This window comes from Eublepharis macularius, chromosome 1, assembly GCF_028583425.1.
Source record: "Eublepharis macularius isolate TG4126 chromosome 1, MPM_Emac_v1.0, whole genome shotgun sequence".
NCBI lineage: Eukaryota > Metazoa > Chordata > Lepidosauria > Squamata > Eublepharidae > Eublepharis > Eublepharis macularius.
In genome coordinates, this window is record NC_072790.1 from 26,423,399 (window position 1) to 26,446,401 (window position 23,003).

The following is a 23,003-nucleotide window of genomic DNA, read 5'->3' on the forward strand; positions in this document are numbered from 1 at the left end:
TTTCCAGAGGAATTGATCTCTTTACTCTGGAGATCAGTTGTAAATCCAGATGAACCCTAACAACAACAACATTAGATTTATATACCACCCTTCAGGACAACTTAACACCCACTCAGAGAGATTTACAAAGTATAATATTATTATCCCCACAACAATCACTCTAGGAAGTAGGATGGGCTGAGAGAGCTCCAAGAAGTTGTAATGGACTCAAGGTCAAGTAGACGAGTAGAGAATCAAACCTGGCTCTCCAGGGTCAAATCCACATTACTCATTCTAAGTCGCATGTTCCCCGCATTCCCCACGCAATCCTGAGTGCCGGTCACATTACCTCATTAAACAGACGCATTTCATTCGCATTTCTCCCGAATATGTGGTCACAGGTTTTCAACAGGAGTTTCACGGTGGCCGTGAACGGGCCAATGCGCAATTTACGTGGTTTTTTTAAAAACCACCCCCCTTCCTGTCTCTCCGGCCGTTCCGAGAGTTCCTATTGGCTGATTCAACTTGCAAGTGCTCCGTAGTCTGCAAAAGACTGTTTTTGACTTCATAGCATTGGATTTATTGATTATGCTGTTTCTGAATCAAATCTGTTAGTTTGAAAAATCATTTTGGGGTGAATCCATCCTCAGAACGGACTCGCGAAACTTCCTTTTTAACTGTTTTTTATTTTTTTTATTTTATATTACTGTAATATCGAAATTACGAAATATCGAAATAATGACACTCCAAGGAAGTGAAACTTCAGTAAAATTCAGGCACTGAACTGTCCTGCATAGGAAATGCCCACGAAAGCTTCCCACATGCTTCCAAATTTCCAAAAAAGAAACGGGAGAGAGGCCATCAGTGCTGTCAGTGGGGGAAAGAGAGGCACCATTATCTTCAATGATGTTTCTTTATAAGGCAAGATCGAAATAACGGAAAAGTGCGCTCAAAAATTTTTTAAAAAATGGGCGGGAAAAAAGGTCCCGCCCAAAAAAGCGGTTTTCGAGCGGCCGTGTGACTGGAGGGACGTGCGAGAAAGACGGATTGGAAGCAGGAATGTGTACAAAGAGGAAAAAATCGTGGATTGGAGGCAAACGGAAGATATCCGATAAACATGCGGGTAATGGGTGAATGTGGATTCGACTTAGATGAGAGTCCTTAACCACTACACCAAACTGACTCTGTAGGCCCCACCTGGGCCATTTCCACATGTCCTTAATGGGACAGGCCTCTCACCAAATGCTGCCAACTTTCCCCCTTCACTCTACATGTCTCCGATTTCAAAATGGTAGCAGGCTGTTTGGCTTCCATTTTTTTGTTGCCTTTTCTGAGAACGCACTTTCCTACGGTCCCCAAAAAGATGTGGACAAAGTGGAAGCCAAACAGCCTGCTACTGTTTTGAAATTGGAGATGTGTGGAATGAAGGGGAAACCTGGCAGGGTTCGATGAGTGGGCCATCCCTTTAAGGACATGTGGAAACAGCTCTTGTGGCAGCCACCCTAAGGTGGGGTCATTCACCCCTGAATAACTGTTATTCCAAAACTTTCACTGATTTCAGAGGACCTGGACTGTACTTCGCCATGCTGAACCTCTGAAGAACCTAAAAGAACCACACACACAAAACTACATTCTCATTTGCCTCATTATGTCTAAGGAGTATCTCAGTGGAGCAGGGAAGGGACAGATCCTGGAGATGCTGAAAATACACAACCTACATTAGAGTTGCCCTGCTCTGTCGTTACATCTGTATTCTATCACTTTCTTATATCCCAAGGAAGGCTGCACATTGTTTTGCATGAACCCATGTTCTGTTGGCCAGGAATGAATGGGATGGGGCAAAATTTGGCCTTCCATGGGCTCACAAAACACCTCCAAACAACCATCTCCCCCAGTAGCCATTCCATTGGCTAGCGTCAGCAGGAAAGGTTATGACTAATTTCAGGGTCGTAGGCAGGGAGCCATATAGACCCGGGAATGAGGAGAAATGTGGCAAAGGCGGGAAGAAACTCTCATTTCACCCCCAATACATTGCTCCCTCGTAACATATCATTGCTCTCTCACTAGTTCTTCATATCTGTTGAACTGACTGGGAGTCAAAGCAAAACAGAATAAAAAAGTTCACAGGGTGACACTCTGAAAAAGAATGAGAGTGGAGCAGACAAACACAGAAACTCCCAGTTAGAGAGTTCTGGCAACCTGTGAGAATGTTCTGCCGCGCAACCTTTCCCTTATTCAGGTGTCAAATGACCCGCCACTATCAACTAAAACACCCGGCAGAGTCTGCTTGCACAATAAATCTGAAACAATGGCTTGCTACCCCAGTCACAGAAAATCGGTTTCCTCTCCCAACATTCATCCATCTCTGTTTGAAGTAAGCTGCTCATTCAGCAGCAAAAAGGAAAACAGTAGCACCACATGCCTGTTGACTGTCACAAAGGGAACGGACGTCTAGAAAAACACAGGCGACAATGGCATCCCTTTATCAAAGACTGGCTTCTATCACATTGTGGGCACTGCTGGCAGTTCCCAGGTAGGGCCAGAGAGACCTCCAAACAGCATCTATTCTGCACAAAACAAGAAGGAGTGCTTCGAAACGTTTTTTATAGAGAAGGTTAGTTACCTAAAAACAAGTCAATTATATCACAAATAAAGATTTTCCTTTTTTGAGGACTGGGAGGGTTAGTACCTTCTGTAGTTTTTGCATTTTATTTACAACATTAGTAATCCTGGAGGGAAGGCTGCATTGTATAGCTGGATCTTGTCAGATCTCAGAAGCTAAGCAGGGTCGGTACTTGATGGGGGACCACAAGGAAAACTCTGTAGAGGACGGCAATTGTAAACCACCTCTGCTTCTCACTTGCCTCGACAGCCCCTTTCTGGGTTGCCATAAATTGACTGCGATTTGATGGCACGTATGCACACAATCCAGCTTTCAACAGGACACATTTTTGGCCCTCTTCATCAGTAGATCAAGATGGATGTCTGAATATCAGATTTTCGTCAGCACTTTTCTGTAGTGGTTTTGCATTTTGTCCTACCTTATGAACAGCTAAGGAACATTTGTCACTTTCTAGGTACAAGATTCTGAGATAGTTTAGCGGAACTGAAAGAGCTGTACCCAAGCTCTTGATGCAGAGATGCTCCAGCGCTTTAGTTTCAGGAGGACAGCTATGTTGGTCTGTAGTAGAAGACAGCTTTTGAGAGTTAGATACAAGGAGTGGAAAAAGGAAGGAGCCCTTATAATCCAGGCAGAGACTGGTAGGAGTATTGTAAATTAGACTGTCAGGAAGTTAGCTATAATACATGTTGTAATTAGCTTGACAGAGTATGGATGTGAAGTGCAGAAAATTAGCATCTGTAATGCAAGAAAAATCTTATGTCCCAATTCAATGCTGGGACCATTGTTACAAATTTGCAAATAAACTCAGAGTCTCTCTCTACACAAGACATCTTACACGGGGATGCTCAAGTGTAGGGAGATGCAATGTTAGCCAGGAAGCTTAGTTCAAAAAGACAGAGCCAGTGGAGATCGCTCCTCAGAGGGTTTATTAATTTCATTTTTGCCTCCCAGAAGGTTCTGTCAGTTTTACTTCCCCTTCAGGAGGTGATGAAATTAACAAACCCTCTCAAGAAAGATCTCTGCCTGCTCTGTGTAGAGAAGTGAAACTGACAGAGCCTTCAGCTCTGTCTTTTTGAACTAAGCCTCCCAGCTAACATTGCATCTCCCTACACTTGTGCATCTTAGAGCCAAGCTACAAGTGACAAATTATATGTTGTAATTTTCCACTGAAATTTCTCTTCTTGAGAACTGCTAGTCTTTGACTCTTGAAAGCTCATATTCTGGAATTCTATTTGGTCTTTAAGGTGCAACTGGATGCAAATCTTGCTTTTCCAACACTTTGGCTACCCAAATGCTGTCCATGGACCTCAAAATGGATTTTGAAATGTTTCCGCCTTTCCCGAAAGCAGACCGCTGTATAGTCCAATGCTCTTCCAAATATCAGAAGTCAGGTCCAATAGCTGAACTTGTGGCAGGCAAAGGGTGTAAAAAGGATCAACAGCAGCAACATCAGAAGAGCAGTGGCAAAATCCTCAGGGAAATTCAACTGACAGAGCTGATAAGTTTTGATGGTCTTAGGCCTCCACTGCGACTTAGGCTTCCATAATTATTTTAACCTTTTTTTCTGTTGTAAATTTAGCCAATTGGATTGCATTATCAGGGTGGAGGTACAGCGTGATGTAGTGGTCAGAGGGTCGGACTAGGACCTGGGAAGGCTGGGTTTGAATTTCCACTCTGCCATGGAGCCTCACCTTGGGTCAGTAACACATTCACAGCCTAACCCACCTAACAGGACTGTTGTTGTGAGGATAAATTGGAGGAGAGGCAAATGATGAAAGCCACTTTGGGTTCCCATTGAGGAGAAAGGCCGGGTACAAATGATGGAAATTAATAAAAATGTCATGGGGCAATTAGGGCTGCCAAGGGGGGCCTTCAATTAGGGCTGCCAACAGGCCTGGAGAAAATTTTTTATCCCTTTAAGAGGATTTGTTTTACCAGGCGGTGATTCCCACTTCCTGTGTTATGGCAGGTCATGCCTTAAACAGTTTGGTTCAGTGGTTAAGAGCAGCAGGACTCTTACCTGGAGAACCGGGTTTGATTCCTCACTCCTCCGCTTGAAGCCAGCTGGGTGACCTTGGGTCAGTCACAGCTCTCTGGAGCTCTCTCAGCCCCACCCACCTCACAGGGTGTTTGTTGTGGGGATAATAATAACACACTTTGCAAACTGTTCTGAGTGGGTGTTAAGTTGTCCTGAAGGATGGTATATAAATCAAATGTTATTATTATTGTTGTTGTCATTTTGTTTTGCATTATTCTCCAGTTCTGTTATCCTAGTCCTATTGCATTGTTAACTGGATGTTTTTGCTGTCTGGTTGACTTTTTAAAATATATATTTTGTAATCTGCCTTGAGTCTCAGAAAGAAAGGTGTGCTGTAAATGAAAACAAAGAATGTTATTTACCTCCATGCCATGAAAAGTTTTGGCTGCCCATTTCCATACCTCAAGCCTCTATTAGAGGGACAAGACAAGGGTAGCCAAAGTTAATTTTTCACCAATCTTCTCCCATCAAAAAGCGAGAGCTCAGCAACCAGTGGATTTATGCATGCCTTGTGCACTCTATTCTTAACCATTTTAAATGTAGTGTCCAAATGTAGCGTGCATGTTCGGACTTAATTATCATATCCGTGTCTGAACCATTATTTATGCTCTGGATACTGACTCCGAAGAGTTATGGAAGAGAATGTGATACATCGGAAGTGCCTTCATCAGAGGAAGAGTACAGACACAGCAATGCTCTCGCTCCTTTTCTTGACATCAAGCTCGAGGGATGGTGGTGTATCTGATTTCTTTACATTTCATTTTCCGAAGTCCACGTTCTCTTCAGATTCTGGTTTTCACTGACAACATCCAGCAATACATCACATTCCAGTGAGTAATTGCTCTTTATTGTCTGGAAAGACACGGAAATAGTTTTTGAACTTGGGGACCCTCGGGTGTTGATTCTTTCCAATTGATTCTTTGGGGTTTTCTTTCGCTTCCTGTGGTGTGTTTGTTGTCTGAGTATCTTCAATAGCTGGCTCCTGTCACAAATGTTTTGCTTAACAAGATGCCTGATGGCTTTGACAAATTTAATGTTAATCTCCTCTCATGTCTATGAATGTATTCCGAGCCGATATTTCACCTGCACGGGCAGGGAACGAGCAGCAATCTTGGCAGATGGTTTGAGAAACACAGCGGGCAAAAGAGACAGATGGAGAGAGAGAGGGGTGGTGATGGTGAGAGTTTTGAAACGGTCCTAGCTGGTTCAATGCCAAGCCAGTAAGAGGCAGCACCAGGGCTTTTTTTCTGGGAAAAGAGGTGGTGGAACTCAGTGGGTTGCCCTCGGAGAAAATGGTCACGCGGCTGGTGGCCCCGCCCCCTGATCTCCAGACAGAGGGGAGTTGAGATTGCCCTCCGCGCTGGCGTGGAGGGCAATCTAAACTCCCCTCTGTCTGAAGATCAGGGGGCGGGGCCACCAGCCATGTGACCATTTTCAAGAGGTTCCGGAACTCCGTTTCCCCACGTTCCCCCTGAAAAAAAGCCCTGGGCAGCACCAAGGGAGGAACTGGCAGGTATGGCTTGTGCCAGCTGGCACCTCCTGCACTGGCACCTCCTGCACTGGCACCTGGGGAACATTGGAATAGAAGCAACTCAGCATGCCTGAACACTGGGAGGCATTATTTTCCCTTTGCACTAGAACCAGACTGCTTATATGTGTGATGCTTCTCTTTCTTTGCGCTAGAAGCTTCTCTTTGAATCCTCCTCCTCTTTCTGGCCCTTTTTGTTCTCTCTCTCCTCACAATCTTGCAAGAAGCAAAACACTTTTTCCAGAGCTCTGCTGTGCAAGCATGTCAGAGTCACACACATGTTCTTATAGGCACACTCACATGCAGTCAGATTAGGGGACAGTGTTGTTTGGGTTTGTTTTCTGTTTTTCTTCTGCTATGACAGAAAAGCATGTGAATGTGAATTGGCGTTAATAAAAGGAAGTTCAATCTGCTGCAATATACTGGCTTGGAGTGTGTTTCACCACACACGATTCCATGCTTTCTTGACTGTGCAACTTTGTTACAACCAACAAGTATTCCCAGTAGTGAACAGAGGGAGTGCCGCTGCAGTCCACTTTAGACCTTGCCTGTATGGAAGAGGTCACCTGGGGCAGCTCAGTCACCTGGGGCACCCCTGAAACTGGAGTTGGTTGAAATCAGAGGTGCATCTTTGGGGGGGCTGCCCTCCAGAGGGGAATCAGGTTCTACCTGCTGGCCTCCATTTATGTTCTTTTGGAATACCTCCTCCTATATTGTCCAACCTGCCCATTAAGATCTGCCTGCCAAACCTCTGCTGTCTGTGCTCCTAACTGCATATGTAAAGCAGGTAATAAGGGCAGGGCTTTTTCGCTAGGTGGCAACTTATCCTCGGAATATTCTCACCTTAGAGCTCACTAAGCTGCCTTACTGACTTATAAGCCAGACCAAAACATTTCTTCTCTGTAGGATTTTGAGAGGAGCTCCTTAAGATTGCTCTCCAAGTCATCCTTTGGGTTAAGAATGATAGCACTTCTAATATATAGAAAGTCATAGTGATCTTCAGTTTTAGTAACACTGCAATTTTCTAATGATCTGGTGGGATCATATTTCTCCTGCCTATGCATTTTCCTTGATTTTGATTTGGCCCATGTGTAGCCCTTTTATCAAGATGCCTGATTGTTTGCCTCTGCTGCCACTGTCTGACGCGCAGCTGCAATCTTTGCAGCTCCTTCGCTGATGGCGTATTTGCAAAGCCTTCAGTCAGCTCTGTTACAATACTGGGATTAATTTTTCATGGGTTGCTTTCCCTTGAAAGTGGCTGACCTTTTCTTAAAATAGGGACAGCCACCAATCACCTGTGGTTGCCAATCTCCAGGCAGGGGTGGGAGATGTCCCAGAATTAATAGTGATCTCCAGACTACAAAGATCGGTTCTGAGAGAAAATGGCTGTTCTGGAGAGCGGATTCTATGGCACTATACCTAACCCAGAGTTGGCAACCATACATCCCCCCCTCATTCTGACAACCGTCTTTTGCTTGGCCTTTTAAAGATGGAGTCACTCCTTTCAGTTTCAGCATCACAGACAGTTCTACTTTTCATTTCAGACTCTCCAATTCTTTCTTCATGAAGAGCACGGCTACTCCATTTCCTCCAGTATAAATTAAGGGAGAGATCTTTGTATCTCAAAGTTTTAACTACTGCATTAGGAATATTCTACTAGTGGACTGCATTGGCTGTGCCCTCAATTTTTTTTTCAACAATATAGCCAGGGCTTTTTTTCTGGGGAAAGAGGTGGTGGAACTCAGTGGTGGAACTCAGGACCGCACAATGACATCACTTTGGGTCAGCTGGAACAAGGGGGGAGTTTTTTAAAGTTTAAATCGACCTCAGCGAAAATGGTCACATGGCCAGTGGCCCCACCCCCTGATCTCCAGACAGAGGGGAGTTGAGATTGCCCTCCGCGCCGCTCCAGCAGGGCCACCAGCCATGTGACCATTTTCAAGAGGTGCCGGAACTCCATTCCACCGCGTTCCAGCTGAAAAAAAAGCCCTGAATATAGCCCACTAGCATGACAGAACCTTGGTCAGAAATCTCTGTAAAGAGTTTGGGCCAAAGATGAGAGATACACAGGACAGGAAAATCAAAAAGAGTCCAGTCGCACCTTTAAGACTAACCAATTTTATTTTAGCATAAGCTTTCGAGAATCAAGTTCTCTTCGTCAGATGCCTGATACAGAGACTGGTCAAACACAGAAGAGCAGAGGGAAGAGGCAATTAGGGGGGGAGGGGGAGGGAGCAATCAAAACATTCCTTTGCTAGTATATGTAAACATCTCCTTTTAGTGTGTGTATCAGTTGGCTTCAAAGGAGTTTGCCCTGTTAGTTTGTAGAAGCCAAACAGCTAGACCATCCAATTCCAATGCAGTATGGGCCTTCCATAACCACAGCTCTCCCTGCCAGATGCATCTGACAAAGAGATCTGTGGTTCCCGAAAGCCCACGCCAGGTGCCACTGAGCTCCCCCAGACCCCACCTCTGTAAAGGAAATCTGTTACCTGTGGTAATGTGATAACCATTCATAGTCCCTATTCAGTCCCAGCTTGACAGAGTCAAATTTGCATATGAATTCCAGTTCAGCAGCCTCCCGTTGGATTTTGTTTTTGAAAGGTTTCTGTTGAACTACAGTGACCTTTAAGTCTTTGATGGAATGTCCTGGTAGATTGAAGTGTTCTCCCACTGGTTTCTGGACGTTTCCATTTCTAATGTCAGATTTGTGTCCATTTATTCTTTTGCGTAGTCTCTGTATCAGGCATCTGACGAAGAGAACTTGATTCTCGAAAGCTTATGCTAAAATAAAATTGGTTAGTCTTAAAGGTGCTACTGGACTCTTTTTGATTTTGCTACCACAGACTAACACGGCTAACTTCTCTGCATCACAGGACAGGAAGAATATACAATATCAACTCAGAATCTTCCCACAAAAATTATGCAATTACCTAGATTAATGCCATGGGCGGTCATGTAGAGTCCATGCAGTTTTCTTGCTCGAAACAAGATCTAATGATCCAAGAATTCAATTACCGTGGACGTTTTGTGCAAGAAGCAGCCACCACACTGTTTTTCACAATTAATACAGTTGACTATTTTTTACTGACTAGAACATAATCTTCAAAAGGTGTTTTGATTTCTATCCTTGGTAATAATATTATTGGTATTGCCAGTTAAAATTAATCACCCTAAACGTCTTTGAAGTTAAAACTGACATTTTGCAGATTTAGTCATTAGAAGAGTCTGCTGTCACCAATGCTAATTAAGCAATATTTTTGCTAGCCTGAGGGAGGCAGGTTGTCTTTAACACATTACAAAATGCCAAGAGCAGCCCTTATTAACAGCATGTTCACAACAGCCTCCTATTTACTATGGTCAACAAAAGAGGAATGGAAGAGATACTATCTTGATATAATAGCATCATTCAAATCAGCCAGTCTTTCCACACCTGCAGGTTTTCTACACAGTAAACAGATGTACATGTTGAGCCAACTGAAACATAAGTGGCTGCCCAGAGACAACCTAAGTCACGACATTTTCTATCAGCATCGTCTGAAGAGACTCATAAGAGAAATATAATGATAACAACAACAACATCCACTCAGAGCAGTTTACAAAGTGTGTTATTATTAATCCTTTGATAATCACCCTGTGAGGTGGGTGGGTCTGAGAGAGCTCCGAGAAGCTGTGACTGACTCAAGTGTACCCAGCTGGCTTCAAGTGGAGGAGAGGGGAATCAAACCCAGTTCTCCAGATGAGAGTCCTGCTGCTCTTAACCACTAAGCCAAACTGTTTAAGGCATGACCTTAATTACTACACCAAACTGGCTCTCCCCAAAGTGATCTCAAATCAATATTATCCTAGGATTTAGTTCTACCCCGGCTATATGATCTTGTCACAGATGCTTAAGTGAAAGGAAAAGCACCAAATATTTAATACTGGGGATTTTTGTTTTCCAGGAGAACTGCAGAGTAATCAAAGTCAAGGCTATTCAACTACGCATCAGGCATCTGCTCTAATGGGCGGGTCAGCACACAAGCAAATGTTGATTATTTGGCACAATTTGAAGTCATGTTAGTATCATTCTATTGAGTTCGGTGGACCATCCCAGAAGATACTGGATCTCCCATACCTTGTGGATAATGATGAAGGTCTTATTCCCATCTCATCATTTGGGGGGGGGGGTCATTGCTCCAGTAAAAGTGACATATTAGTAATTGAAAGGAACTCTCAATCAGAAGAATTATGTAACCTGCGCAAACATAGGAGCCACGTCCTCATCTAAATAGATAGAACCCTGAATATTTTAAATTAAAGAAACTTCTGAGTTGTTTAATGTGCCATTGCTTGAAATTTCTTTGTCACAACAGAAAGCAGAAATGGGGCAAACCTTTAGGGGGACCGTGTGTGCTTTTATGGGGCATGGGTTTTCACGGAATCAGTGTGGGGTTGTCGAGATGTATTTTCTGCACTTGCATTTTCTCTTGTCGCAACTTTAGGAGTGGCGGTTTTGGCACTGGGCACAGGTCCTTTAGGGGAAAACAGGGCCTGCGGGCACCGTTCTCTCGTAGACGGGGATCTCCATAAGGGATTGTGGGGCAGGGCTTGGTAAGGACAAGTCCTGCTCAGGGGCCGTCAGGGCATGCCCGTTTCCAGGTGACAGGGGAGCCACGCAGAGGCTTGCACCCATGTGGATCCCACTAAATGGCACCTCACAGTTCCCCCCTTGAGCAGGCGGGCTGAAGGGGCGAGCGGGTCATCGGCTGGCAGGCGGGTCAACCGATGCTATGATCTTCACCCTACACTAAGCCAATGCTCCTATCACTGTAACCAATAAAGTTGTGGCCTTTTATACTCCAACTTTGGCTTCCTGTCTTTGTTTCCTTGCCCCTCACCCCTTGCCCTTGAGCTGTCCCTGCAAATAAGACTCATTTCTGAACAGGGAGACCTCCTGCCCCAGCCATCTCTGCCCACTGCTGATCAGCTGGGTGGAGGAAGGAAATGCTGGGGGAGACTGGGGGGGGGATCAGTGTCACACCAATGCTTACCCTTGAATTCACTTCTGGTACAACCAGAAGTGACACCATTGCATTGAGAAATGCTCTATCATTTGCCCAAACTCTATGGTTAAGCCATACCGTTTAGGCTGAATGCTAGTGCATTGCCCCTATAAGATGACATCACCAAGACTCCCCAAAATGATAAGTCTCCCATCAGTTGTCAGCCTCAACCCTACTTCTAAGTAAGCATGGTTATGAATCAGGGCTTTTTTTCAGCTGGAACGCAGTGGAATGGAGTTCCGGAACCTTTTGAAAATGGTCACATGGCTGGTGACCCCGCCCCCTGATCTCCAGACAGAGGGGAGTTGAGATTGCCCGAGCGGCGCGGAGGGCAATCTCAACTCCCCTCTGTCTGGAGATCAGGGGGCGGGGCCACCAGCCATGTGACCATTTTCTCCGAGGGTAACCCACTGAGTTCCACCACCTCTTTTCCCAGAAAAAAAGCCCTGGTTATGATCAAGATGCAAAAAGCCATAAATAGTTTGTAAAGTTTCAGATGGGTAGCCATGTTGGTCTTCAATAAAAGAGGAAGATTTGAGTCCAGTAACACTTTAAAGACCAACCAGATTTCCAGAGTATAAGCTTTTGGGAGTCAAAGCTCTCTTTATCAACTTTCTAATGAATAGAGTTTTGACTCCATGAAGTTTATATCCTGGATCTGGTTGGTCTTTAAGGTGCTACTGGGCTCAAATCTTGCTCTAGTTTGCGATGTAATATTTTCTTGTGTACATTCTGAATGTGATTAGAATGACTAAAAACTAGCAACAACTGATGCTGGAGAAAGGGCTTCACAAATGAAGGTTTTATTGTTGGCTGTCATGCTGATTTCCCTAAATGTGTCTAGAGAATTTGCTTAAACCCTTAAGTCACTGCCGTATTTTTAAATGGAGGTGGGTTGGACCGCAAGCCTTCCTGAATATTGCATCCTTCCATATCTCATCTCGAAGATCAAGCTGTTAAATTCAAGGCCCAGAAGGGATAATGTCACAAACATTAGAAATAATATCCATACTCAGGTAGGTTTTTCTTCTCTGTCCTACCTGGGGTCTAGCCCTGCGATTTATTTGCGTACTGATCTTAGAATCTCCAAGCAAGAAGAACTGGCAAGCTTTCAATCGGCCTTCTAGAAAGGCCCAGTATATTTTTGGGATGCAACGTGAAATGATCTCTCTGACCTTTTCTGCTCTGGAACAGCTCCTGCAATCTGCTTCCCCATGTACAGCATCCATGCCAGTGACTAGTGCTCTAAAGTCAGGACAAAAGAACGTACCCTTCACGCTACAGAGTAGAAGCTTGCAGGGGGCACATATTGAGTGGCGGAGAGAAGAAAGAGACCAACTAGGTAACTAGGTAACTATCGGTATACCTGGAATTGTAATGGTGTGTGGAGTGAGGGGAGATGCCAGTGGACATCCATAGAGTCTAGCCCAGGATGAAGAAAGACCGAAACGGGAATTGGAAATAGCAAGCTGCAGCCCGTCGGCTAGGTGTCTTTGGACACGTCCTTTTTCCACTCTTGGACATATGGACATTTTCCACGTGCATGTTTCCATCCGTCTGCACTCTCCCACCACCAGAATACTTATTGTATATAGAAATATATTTATTGTCGATCCGATAGACTACCTCTTCTTGTATATATATGCACTTTAAATCTTGTTTGATATACATTGCACTTTTGCACTTTGGATATAATATAACTATTTATATCAACCTTGCATGGTTAATTTTTGTGACCCTGGTTGTTGTGCCTGAATTGTCTGTTTAGCCAGGGGGTTCCCTTTGTTGGTTAGCCTCCAGGCAGGGCCTGGAGATCTCCCGGAATTACAGCTGATCTCCAGACTATAGAGATCAGTTCTCTTAGAGAAAATGGCTGCTTTGGAGGGTGGGCTCTATGGCATTATACCTCACTGGGATCCCTCCCCTTCCCAAATCTGACCCTCCCCAGACTCCACCCCCAAATCTCCAGGAACTGCTGAAGCCAGTGTTGGCAACCCTATCAAGTATAACCCTAATCTCTTCCCCCACCCTCTTTTATTTGCCAGCAACATCTTCACGGGTAAATGATACCAATAATTTTGGCACCTGGGCCCAAAAGGTGGCCTTGCCACTGCCTTTGTTCTTTCACCAGAGACGGCGGCTGTGCTTTCAAATGCTCTAAAGCACCCAAAGAGGACGCAGCCACAGGGCCCCGTATCATTCTTCCACCAGTCCATTTGCACACCCCTCTGCACAGCAGGAGGATGGGAGCAGCCATGGGAGCAGCTGCTGCATCCTCTTGCACAGATGTGGACATCATCTTTGGCTACAAAGAGGAAGACCGGGATATCAGCTAGGGTTGCCCACCTCCAGGTGGGGTCTGGCGTTCTCCCAGAACAGCAAACACTTCCCTGGAGGAGAAGGCAGCCCCTGGAGGAGAAGGCAGCTTTGGAGAGTGGACTCTATCCAGGGCTTTTTTTCAGCAGGAATGCGGGGGAATGGAGTTCCGGAACCTCTTGAAAACGGTCACATGGCGAGTGGCCCCGCCCCCTGATCTCCAGACAGAGGGGAGTTGAGATTGCCTTCCGCGCCGCTGAGCGGCGCGGAGGGCAATCTCAACTCCCCTCTGTCTGGAGATCAGGGGGCGAGGCCACCAGCCATGTGACCATTTTCTCCGAGGGCAACCCACTGAGTTCCACCACCTCTTTTCTGACTCTATCACATCCCTGTTGAGCTCTCTCCCCAAACTCCGTCACCCCCATCAGGCTCTCCTTCCGAGCCTCCAGGAATTTCCCGACTCGGAGTTTGCAGCACAGCTGCAAGAAGGGCATTCCAGTGGGAGCAGGAACACTAACAAAACACTGGTAGAAAATGGATAAATCAGGCAGGATTCAGAGCAGATGTTGATTTGAGAAGCGTGGCTGAAGGAGCTACGGCAAGCAGAGGGCCTCGAGTCCAGTTCCTTGCACCAGCAGCTGAAAGGATCAGACAGCAAAGCTGGGCCAGTGTAGTGTAGTGGTTAGACTGTCAGACTAGGATCTGGGAGAACCGGGTTCAAATCCCCGCTCTGCCATGGAAGCTGGCTGGGTGACCTTGGGCCAGTCACATACTCTTGGTCTGGCTTACCACACAGGGTTGTTGTGAGGATAAAAACAGAGGAGATGGAGAAAGACAGGGTAGAAGCGAGTAAACACCTAAAGCCGGCAAAGGCTAAGCGTACCGGCAACCAGTCAGTGCTGAATAAGGGACTATAGCTCTGAAGCCATAAGCAGTGGCTTAATCTATTCAACCCTCACAGCTAGTCACTTCCCAAGAGCTCTCAAGAGACCTTGCCCACCAACAGAAGTGTCTTTCTGCTAGGGAGCCAGAGACAGCTGAGAAGCCCCAGGGCGCTGAGGAACTGGAAATCCTTTCTGTCACTGAAGTCCGAGAGAGAAATTGAACTGAAATAACTCTCCCGAAGTATTTAAATATTAAAGAGCCTCCTTCTATAAAGCCACAGAACACAAACACACATATAAGCACGTGACTTGCTCTTGTTAGGATTAATGATCTATAAGTATGCGCTTATGTTACAGATCGACAACTACAGTCAGTGTCACTAAGAGAGGCAATCTGATCCCAGTCTTCATTCTGTTCTCAATCTTACAGCTCAAAGATCTGAGTTGGTAACAAGCTTTGTGCATCTTAGAAAACAAGCAAAAGAGAAATGTGCTGCCTACACCTTTCACCTTATAACTCGGCAATAGGGTTGCCAGCTCTAGCTTGAGAAATTCTTGGAGATTTGGGGGTGATGCCAGGGGAGGGCAGAGTTTGGGGAGGGAGCTCAGGCCTCAGAGTTTGCCCTCTGAAACTCCCATTTTCTCCAATGGAACTGTAGTCTGGAGATAGGTTGTAATTCTGAGACAGCTCCAGGCCCTACATGGAGATGGGCAATGAAAAGGATTAGAGACTTACTTTAAAAAAAAATAATAAAGCTAGGACTTCAGCAATTGTGGCAATACATCATTTGAAGGTAAGCTTTCAGTAGTGCAATAACAATTTCTGGTTTTATAAAACCTCAAAAAGCCCTTTAGTTGCACAGCAAAGAAAACGGCAGCCCCAGTCGCAGGAAGAACTGCAGAGGACGGAATACAGCGAAGCAGCCTGTAGAACAGGCAGGAACTGGTCAACGAACAGCTGAACTGATCATCGAAAAATCATCTCCCTGTTTGCGGTTGGGATCAGCAAACAGGAGATATACTGATCAATGTAGGAGTATACTCGTCCATGTTGTCTTTCTCAACCATATCCTGTTGTCTGTTAGGAAGAGGATACTAAGGCATTATGGACACATGAAGCTGCCTTATAATGAATCAGTCCACCAAGGTCAGAATTGGCTACTCAGGCCGGCAGTAACTCTCCAGAGTCTCAGGTGGAGGTCTTTCACATCACCTGCAACCTGATCCTTAAGAGGAGATGCTGGAGCTAGAACCTGGGACCTTCTGAATGCCAAGTAGATGCTCTACCACTGAGATCCTTGCTACAAGTGACATCTAACATGTGAACGGCACTTGATCATTTTCGCAAGTCTTTCTGGGAATTGAAGTCCCTCTCCCCCACCCCTTTTCTTTCTGTTCCTTCCCCTCTCTGTTAGAATGCCTGCCTGAAGAGACGGAGAAAGCCTATGATAGCAGCTTTTGCAAATCGTCTTGCTGGGGGGTGGGGGATGCTCTGGAGAAAGCTGACATGTCGGTGAAGTCCTAGTGTCCTTTCAGTGATCTTTGGGGGCGGGCAGCTGCAACTTTGCTAATTGTCTTGCTGGGGGGGAGATGGTCTGGAGAAAGCTGAGAAAGTCGCAGCTGCCCACCCCCAAAGATCATTGAGAGCAGGCTTGTGACTGGAGGAGCGATTTGCAGAAGCAGGCTTTCTCTGTCTCTTCAGGCAGGCATTCTAACAGAGAGGGGAAGGAACAGAAAGAAAAGGGGTGAGGGAGAGGGACTTCAATTCCCAGAAAGACTTGCGAAAATGATCAAGTGCCGTTCGCGTGTAAGATGTCACTTGTAGCGAGGCTCTGAGTCATGGCCCCTACCTACAAACTGTGATGAGAACAAAGTGAAGACAAGAGGAGGGGCTGTCACTTTCAGCTACATTCTTCACTGATGTCAGCAGCAGGACCCTGTGCAACCTGCAATTTCAACCAAGGTAGTTTCCAAGCTCATCTTCAAGTGCTTTCCAATACTTGAGCTCAATTCAGACATAACATGAAACCACAGTTTATTTCAACGATTGCTATTTTGCGGAGAACAAGATTTGACCCACAAACTATCATTCAAATCCATCATTCAAAACCATGGCAGTTTCCACACGGCTTACCCGTGCTCGTAACGTCCCGGTAGATCGCTCAAAAAACGCGGAAGATCGTGTTTTCTCGCGTGAGATTTGTGCGATGTTACGCGGCGTCACGCAAATCTGGCACGAGGAAACGCGATCTTCTGCATTTTTTGTGCGATCTACCGGGATGTTACGAGCACAGGTAAGCCGTGTGGAAATGGCCCCTCATTCATAAACCATTCAAATACTACTTTCATCACCTTTGTTCTTTCCTCCTCCTGCCTAGCATAGACCTGGTTGGTGTCCTGGCTTGCATTGTGGCATGGCCAGCACCGGAGAGCAAGCCAGGATTATATCTGCATTTGTACATTGCACGAAACCATAATTTACAGTGCAATCCTAAGAAGAGTTACTCCAGTCTAAGCCAATTGGGCTCAGACAGGAGCAACTCTTCTAAGGATTGCACTGTTAGACTATGATTAATAAACCACCATCAAACCATGGTTTCAGGCCTTGGTTTGATGTACCTTAAGTAACCATAACTAATTGAGTGGCCCACATTCAGACAATCATACTAGCCATGGTTAGATCCATTAAATCATGGTTTCATGTGATGGTTGAACCAAGGCTTGCTTTCTGGTGGATTAGATACCTTTAGCACTAAGTATTGACCAGAGAACTTCCTAATATAGAGGAACACTGCATAGGTCTGGGAAAAGGGGTTAAGGAAGCGAAGTTCCCCAAAGCCTCCTTGTGACATTTCAGGGCCAGTGAAGCCATACAGGAGGAATTATTAAGGTCTGGGATACTGGCCAAAATTGTTCTCTGTCTCCCAGATAAGAATTAGACAGCTATAGAAACTGCAGTAAATCATTGTACTGCCATTCCATGAATCTTTAGTACGTTGTATGGATCTTGTGTACTATAGCAGTCCTCCTTTATCTCGAGTACGATATGTTACAGCCCAGATCTATTCTGTTGCTGTCCCATTGCTGAGAACAGCTTCCTGGGAGTAACAAAGCAGGTTCCCATCTTTGATGCCTTCAGACGAGATTGTAAAACGGAGGTCAGTTTTTAAGTGTGAAGTTTATAGATGTGGGCTTTGTCTTATCTGTTTTAATGATGTGATCGGTTTTGTTTAGTATTTGTTGTTGGTACTCTCTTTGGGTGTGTCAAAAGAAAGACAGGGCAAAGAAATAAATAGCCCAGTCATTTTGGGAGGTTGAGTTGTTTTACTTGGTGAGGGAATTATCATAAGCAACGAGAACTGTCTTACTGCCTGCACAATCCGTGACCTGCCAAGCTAAATGCAGCCAAACTGTTGTGTCTTGTAACCTGCCAGATTCTTGACACATATACACACCACACTTTGTCTGTCCCAGTTAAGCAGCAAATGTACATTCCAGAGCTCCTGGTGGGGTACCATACATCTCTATTGGGTTGCGTTCAGTTTACAGGTCAACAATTGTTCCTTCGTCTTCCATCAAAAGCAAAATATTGGAAACATTCTTCTTGATCGTTTTTTGCTTTCAGGCCAGCTACCTGCAGGCTCCCATTTTGTATCATTAAAAGAAACAAACTGCGATTTTGTTTTCACCCTGTATTAAAATGCAGCTTGTCAAAGCCCACTTGAAAAGCTAAACGTATCTCGCATCAGGGGACCATCTATGCAAAATGGCTTCACTTCTCCAACAGAAGGGGCCATTATAACTATAGTCAAACGCACAAAGCGGAACAAATATCCAATGAATTCTTGCATTTGGCTTTTTTAAAGGAAGCGGTAGGGAACCTCTCTCTTAGGTACACAGCCACCCTCCTGACTTCAACATTTACAGGGGCCTGTGTCTTCATTTGTTTTGTCACTCATAGCGCCATTCCATAGCTAGACCACTCTCTTTCTCCAACCTCACCCCTTGCCTTTCTACTGCCTCCACTCCTTCCTTTTTTGATACCCTTCGTCAGTTCATATACCACTGGAGCCCTCATCAAATGCAAAGCCCTCTGTGTTTCTGTCATATAAACATGTTATAAATGAGGAACCCATCAAGGGCCAATACTTCCTCAGGTGCCCACCAAACATTTCAGAAAGTGAGTGGGGTCATTGTATTACAAGGCTTGTTATCGGCTGCCCTCATTCAAATGCAAGTTTTCCATAGCTGCAATAGCACCCACAGCCAACCGAAGGATCAGAAGGACTAGTAAAAACCCGGGCTTGTGGTTCCACTCCCCCTTCAGTTTGGTGTAGTGGTTAAGAGCGGCAGGACTTTAATCTGGAGAACCGGGTTTGATTCCCCTCTCCTCCACTTGAAGCCAGCTGAGTGACCTTGGGAAGTCACAACTTCTCTGAGCTCTCTCAGCTCCACCCACCTCACAGGGTGATTGTTGTGGGGATAATAATAACACATTTTGTAAACTGCTCTGAGTGGGAATTAAATTGAATGTTGTTGTTGTTGTTGTTGTTGTTGTTGTTATTCTCCCTACTCTTTCTATTCCCCACGGCTCTCCTTCATTTCTTTTTATTCCCCTTCTGCGATTCTTTCACAAAGTAAGGAGGGAGGTATTGTGTTTGGCTCCGCCTCCTGCAGAGGCCATTTTGCACGATGCTCTCCATCCCTTCACAAAATTTAAAAAGTACCCACAGGCTCAAAAAGATTGAGGAAAGAATTAAGGAAACACACCAAAATAAGCACTCTCCAAACAATAGGGTCCTTTAGGAATCACATGATGGGTCCAATGAGTTTGAAAATAATAAAATATATCTAGCACTGTTATTATGACATATAATTCTTAAAATGAACAATGCAGTAAAACAGCTATTCCTCACCTTATGGTTTCCATGAAATGTAATATATTACTAATGGAAATTCTCAAATATCTGCTAACTGACATGAAATACCAACTCCCAACCCCCTTCACGCCAAGATTGGCCGACTTCTCTATTCAAAAGATATGCCAGAGAAGACACCATGAGTAACTGCTTTCTGTTTTCGTCATGGTAAACTGTCACAGAGTAATTCTCCTGAGGCTGGTGAAAAAATCTGCATCGAGTAGAAGCTGGATTCAAGCTTCTCTGGTAAGCGAGAGACAAAGCAAATTCAGAGAACAGATCAGCATGAAAGCTTTGTGTATTTGTATACTCCCTCTGGCTCTTCAGGTGTATATACAAATATACTTTATAGATTGTAATGGTTCTAACTTTCCTCCTCTCCTCATGGAACTGTAATCCTGTGAAGGGGATGAGAGATTTCCAGCTGAGAACTGTACCTCCCAAGATCCTTTGGGGAAAAGCTATGACTCTTCCACCCTCTTAAGTTTTCCTTGCCCCAAAGAATAACATGTGTGGAATGGAAGAAGAAAGACTTTACACCTTGCCTGAAAGAGCGGAAATTCTAAATCCGGTAGCTGCTGCTGCTGCATAAGTCTCAGCTTTGAGGTCCGAAGTGACAACACTGCCTGTGAGATCATCCCTTTGGGCAGGGCTTTTTTTCAGCTGGAACGCGGTGGAACGGAGTTCCGGAACCTCTTGAAAATGGTCACATGGCTGGTGGCCCCGCCCCCTGATCTCCAGACAGAGGGGAGTTCAGATTGCCCTCCGCACCGCATGGTGCAGAGGGCAATCTCAACTCCCCTCTGTCTGGAGATCAGGGGGCGGGGCCACCAGCCATGTGACCATTTTCTCCAAGGGCAACCCACTGAGTTCCACCACCTCTTTTCCCAGAAAAAAGCCCTGCCTTCGGAAGTATTCATATACACTGCTCCAAACAGTTGTAATGAAACAGAACCTGGGGTTAATTTCTAACAAGAGGGGCATCAAGGGCCAAGTGTGTGTCCAAGCTATGCCCCCTGACCAGGAAACATGTCCTGCCCCCTTTATGCCAGTCGGACTGGCAGAGCTTGCTCAGAACCACCAATCAGAAGCTACCACGGAAACTGAATAGATGAAAAGAAAGGTATCCCCCCCCCATGGTATACAATAAATCACAATCTCAAATATAAATATAAATTATTTCAAACAGTGCAAAAAGTGCAAATGTGCTCAGGTGCTACAAGTACAATCAATCTACTTCATAAATATCAAATACTACAGACAATACATGGATAATGAATAAATAATATGAGTTTTGATGGCCAAGATATAAAATATCAATACATGTAGTCAATATAATCACACGACAGTCACAATCTCAACTGGTTAAAGAAACATGAAAAGTACAGAATAACTGTTTTTTCTTCTCTCCTACTACAAGATAGGAATCTTTTCCAGTTTATAGTGTCTTCTTGGATCTGAGGTAAGTTATGAGTCTTTGAACGTTTTGGTGTTATCAGCTATTATTTCTTGTTTTTCAGTTCACCCCCGATTTATTGTATACCACGGGGGTGGGGGGATACCCTTCTTTTCATCTGTTCTAGAGCTTGCTCTGAAACAGGTCTCTCACTGAGGTCATAAAACAGAGCCAGGGCCGTACCACTTCAGATTGAAGGTTCAGGCTAAAATGACTGAATGTTCTTACATGTTAAAAAAAAATAAATCTCTGCACAGTGAAAGTCAAATGTCAGGAAGGTGACTATTAGGCCAGCTGTTTCCTGAACATGCTTGTTTTCTATGTGCGTGGAGGGACACTCAGTCAAATGAAACCTACCCCCTCAACCACCACCTGCATTGCAAAGGAACCCAGCCCACACACAGAACTTAATGAGAAGTAGTTATCACTTCTGAATGATGTATGTGTGTTTAGGTCTTGGCCTTAGTGAGAAAATTCCCAGAAGCTTGCTCCTGATCCTTTAATGTTCACTTGCCCACAAACAGGGTGTGTTAAACGACACCAGTTGATCCAACACCTCACATAGGTGCTGTAGAAAACAGCAAGAGTCCAGTAGCACGTATAAGACTGGCTGATTCTGCACACATTGGATAATGCACTTTCAATGCACTTTATCAATCGTTTGAGGTGGATTTTTTGTTCCACACACAAAAAAATCCGTTCCAAATGATCTATAAAGAGGATTGGAAGTGCATCATCCAACGTGTGCAGAATCACTCGCTAACAAAATTTGCTGTAGGATATGAGCTTTTGTGAGTCACAGCTCACCTCTTTAGATACTTCAGATATCTGAAGAAGTGAGCTGTGTCTCACAAAAGCTCATACCCTACCACAAATTCGGTTAGCCTTATAGGTGCTACTGAACTCTTGCTCTTTTCTACTGCTACAGACGGATTAACACAGCTACTCATCTTGATCTATCACATAGGTGCTGTTGTTTACTAGACTGATGCAACTCATGTCAGGTGGTAGATTTGGGGGAGGGTAGAAAATAAGGAACAGAAAATGGTCATTTCTTCATTATCTTACTTAACATCAGGGCTTTTTTTCAGCAGGAACACGGTGGAATGGAGTTCCAGAACCTCTTGAAAATGGTCACATGGCCGGTGACCCCGCACCCTGTTCTCCAGACAGAGAGGAGTTGAGATTGCCCTCTGCGCCACTCAGCAGTGCGGAGGGCCATCTAAACTCCCCTCTGTCTGGAGATCAGGGGGCGGGGCCACCAGCCATGTGACTATTTTCTCCTAGGGCAACCCACTGAGTTCCACCACCTCTTTTCCCAGGAAAAAAGCCCTGCTTACCATGATGGGATTTTTAGCCTCAGAAACTAAAATACCTTGAGCTCTCTCTTTCCAGGCAAAAGTATTTTGTTGATTGGTGTTATAACTTATAACTCAAATTGGAAAAGTAGCATTTTAAAAAATGTGAGCCTCCGTAGTGACGGGAATGCGCTTTTCACAGGATTAGTGCACTCTTCCTGATTTGTAGTCTTATGTCCCTAGACACTGAAACAACTTCAAGGAGCTGAAAAGACAGGGTAGTGGGAGCAGGTGAGAGAATGGAAGGGAAAAGGCTTTCTTCCTTTACAGTGCAATGGAACTCTTGAAGGTGGCAGAGATTTCTTTCCCTTATTTTTGGCTGTTCCAAAGCAAGATGCTGTTGCGCAAAGATGCCTGTCTGCAGGCGGCAGCTCCGTTGCACAACAAAATATTCTTTTTTACAGGTAATGGTGGGATACTCCAGAAACATAAAACTCATATTTGGATTTTAACTACGTTAGGTAATGTAGTAGCACTCAAAATGATCAGAGGCAAGCATCTGAACTCGTCTTGAGTCAGCATCTCGGGCAACAGTTTCTGCAGTTGTGCCGTGGCGAAATGGTCACCTGAACATATCTTGTGTCTGTCTGCTGCTGACCAAATAGCATTTGGGTTGAATCCTGGATGCTACAGAGCAGCAGATTTCCTTCCCATTTCAAGAGTAGGGGCCTTGTACAAATATATGTGCCTTGAAATGTCGCTTGCCTGGCTTTATATTGGGAGGGAGCAAATTTCTATTCTCAGCATCACACAGAGAAATCTTACAGTACAGAAGTGCTTTGGGATTCTCTAGCTCTTCACCCATCTACAAGCTAATTCACAGATGAACGTTCCGTCCTTCAATGACCGTCACAGGT

At 44.9% G+C, this 23,003-nt stretch overlaps 1 protein-coding gene across 2 annotated transcripts in view; it reads right to left on the reverse strand.

Moving 5' to 3' along the window:
• Nucleotides 1-23,003, reverse strand: part of CLIC5 (chloride intracellular channel 5) — a 120,262-nt gene that overhangs the window by 55,110 nt on the left and 42,149 nt on the right. The gene's annotated exons all lie outside the window — the stretch shown is intronic.